The 3,578-nt window shown below is 31.9% G+C and overlaps 1 pseudogene; it reads right to left on the reverse strand.

The window, feature by feature from the left end:
* Window positions 1-2,351: 2,351 nt before the first annotated feature.
* LOC109676603 (olfactory receptor 5L1-like) lies at window positions 2,352-3,287 on the reverse strand (annotated as a pseudogene).
* Between the last annotated feature and the right edge of the window lie 291 nt (window positions 3,288-3,578).

Genomic DNA, 3,578 nt, shown 5'->3' on the forward strand with positions numbered 1-3,578 from the left:
TACAGAAAACATAACACTATTTGCTGAAAGTGTTCATGCCTACATGGTTGTATGCCCAAATTATTGTCTTCATTGTGTCACTCCAGAATTTAAAATAATTTCTTAGTGCACTTAAACAATTTATATCTTCTTTTCCTAAGAATGAAATTTAAGGAGGAAAGTTTCTTAGGACCCAAAATGAAGTTATCTTTTACCCAGTAAGGAAAGAAACAGAGAATTTGCTTTTTGAGAATGGATTGTTCATCATTTATTTCAAGCAAGATGAATGCTACTGTTTTACTACCTATCCACCATTGTTTTGGCAAATTAAAATACCAAATTAGTGAAAATGGGTACAGCTCAGTGGTAGAGTGTGTGACCATGGGTTTAATCTTTAGCATTGTAAGAACAGATAAATAAAAGTAAATAAAAACAACAGTGTGTCCTGGAAGCTGGTTTATTGTGAACACATCCAAAAATGTGGGAAATGTGATTTTTTTTATCATGTTTACATAACCATTGAAAATTATTTCCATTCATTGAAACCTAAATCTATTTTACATTTTCTGTTCTGCAAAAGAGACAGAATTTCATTTCTCAACATTTTCTGACTTAATTTGGAATTTTATCTAGATTCAAAGTAAACGGATTTCATTAAGATTAATCAAAATAAAATCATCTTTTTTATAATATCTTCTCATGTATTTTTCCCTCATGAGTCAACATGCTTATCCATGGCCTAAATTATTTAGATCAAGTCCTTTTTATTGTTTCTCCACATGTTTCACTTTAATACTTTAATTTTATGTATTGTGAGGGGCCTCTAAGAAAGCAATTAAAATTAGAAACTCTTTTCTTCCACCCTTTTACTTATTCTGTAATAACTACTTAGACCTTTGATATAGAAATAAAATACTCTTGAAAGAGATTTGAAAATCTTGTATAAGGTACAAAATTTAGCATAAAATTATAGGATAATATGGATTCATATTAAATTTATATATTCACTTTTTCCTGAAAGAAATTTAAAGAAAATTTTTGACATTTGACTATGCTATTATTTTTATTCTAAAACATGTTTGCATGAATTATTATACCCTTATGATTGTATACATCTTATACTTAACAGTAAAGAATTATTGTATCATACTTCAATTAACAAGGCTTTTTTTGTGAAAATAAAAATGTTAGTGAGTACATATTGTTAAAGTTTAATCTTGATAAAATTCCATGAGTTTGGCAGGATTATCCAATGTTAAAATTTCAAGAAACTAAGCATGAAAGAAGTGAAATTACTTTCCAAATTAAAAAATCAAGGTCAAAATAATAAGTTTTGTTCTCACGAACTTGAAGCTTTTTCTTCTTTTCTAACATTTTATAGATTTAAGAATGGCAGCTACATTTAAAACAGTGAGTGCAATATTAAAACTGACTTCAATATTAATGGATCTGCAAAAGAAATGTACATCTGAAAGAAGACTAAATGAGTAGCTGTGGTTTGGATATATATAAAAAAGTGAAAAGAGTATTTTATGAAGAACAAATATATAAGCAAAGATCATGAACAGAGGATAGAAATCAACTTACATGTGTCAGTAAATATTTCATCTTCAATGGAGGTTAGTGGTAACATGATTATAAGAAGTTAAAGATAAAGTGAAAGAAGGTAAGAAAGGCAGATTCAGTTACTGATAAGAATGGTTATTAAATGATTAATTATTATGAAGAGAGACAGAAAAAGAGACTCCAGAGAAAAGATAGAATGAATTATATATAAAAATTATTCTGTCTTCCTACATGAAATGTAATAGATTTCTGGATTCTTGGCAAATAGTTATTATTATTGCCCATGTTTTTCAAAGGAGATGATATGTAACCTTCCAAAAAACACTTTACATTGCAAAATCTACCAAAATACTAAAGGAAACAATAAAAATAATCAAAAGTTGTACACAAATATGAATTTTTCTTTCTTTGCATGAACTGACAGCTGTTTTTTCATTGTAAAATACTATTAATTCAATGTGCAAAAGTATTATATCTTTTAGAAAGTATATAGAAAAATGTATGATTTTTGTAAATTCTTCATTAAAAATATGAAGGATTAAATATCTAAATATCTGTATCTTAGTAGTGATATTATCCATATCAATTTAAAACACTAAAAATTTTAGAACAACATTTAAGTGAACTGCAAGTTTTGGAAACACACAATCCTTCTATTATAAATTAAAGACACACTAAGATGAGTGAATAAGACTCAACCCTTATCTTGTTATTTTACTGTTCTTCCAATCCCATCTTCAGGCAACTTACTTACCACTAGAACCATCTCCATGTTGAAACTACAAATTTTGTTACTGAACTGTTGCTTAGGAAATTATACTGGATCCCACCACTTTTCTGAGAGCTTCTTTCACATCTTTGTTTCTCAGGCTGTAGATCAGGGGATTCAACATGGGAATCACTACAGTGTAGAATATCGTAGTCACTTTATCAATATCCAAACTTTTGCCAAAACTGTGCTGGCAATAAATAAAAAGGATTGTTCCATGGACGACAGTGATGGCTGTGAGGTAGGAGGCACAGGTAGAAAATGTTCTGTGTCTTCCCTCTGCAGAGCGCATCCTCAGGATGGTGATAAGAATAAACAAGTAGGAGGTCAGGATGATCACAATGGTAAGAGCCTCATTGAAATTGACCACAATGAACACCAGCACCTCATTGATAATGACATCAGAGCAAGCAAGACTTAAGAGAGGGGGTAGATCACAAAAGAAGTGGTTGATCACATTTAACTTGTAGGATGAAATCTCAAGGGCTAAGCATAAATGAATCAGAGCACACAGAGATGCATAGAGGTAGCAGCCAGATACCAACACCACACAGAGCTTCTGGGACATAATGACTGTGTACAACAGAGGGTTACAGATGGCCACAAAGCGGTCATAGGCCATCACAGCCAGTAGGAAGACATCAGTGATTGCAAAAGTACAGAATAAACACAATTGCACCATACATCCTAAGAAAGAAATGGCTTTGTCTTTACTCACAATGTTAGCCAGCATTTTTGGCACAATGACTGTGGAGTAGCATAAATCCACAGAGGACTAATGACTGAGGAAAAAGTACATGGGCATGTGCACTTGAGCGCTGAGCTGAATCAGTGCAGCCATGCCCATGTTGGAGAAGACTGTGACTCCATAGACAAGAAGGAAGAACAGGAAGAGGAAGACTCTCAGTTCAGGGACATCTGATAATCCCAAGAGAATGAATTCAGTCACAGTGGTGCAGTTTACCTCCACCATTGCCACTACTAGTCAGGTGAGTGAAAAATAATGATTAGTTATGTATTTCTTCTGCTTAATCCAAGCAGTATAACAGCTTTTGAGATTCTGTAAAATATATACTATTTTGTTTAACCTATCAGTAACATATCAGCAGCAAAACAATCTACAATTCCATCATTAGAAAGTGTGAAAAATTACTTTTAAAATTAGTGCCTCATGAAGACCCTGTAGATATGAAAGTATTGATAATGAAAGAGGAAAAAAAAAAACCATGAAGGCTGAGCATGTTGGAGCATAATTGCAATCCTA

The sequence above is a fragment of the Castor canadensis genome, chromosome 1 (genome assembly GCF_047511655.1).
Source record: "Castor canadensis chromosome 1, mCasCan1.hap1v2, whole genome shotgun sequence".
Lineage (NCBI taxonomy): Eukaryota > Metazoa > Chordata > Mammalia > Rodentia > Castoridae > Castor > Castor canadensis.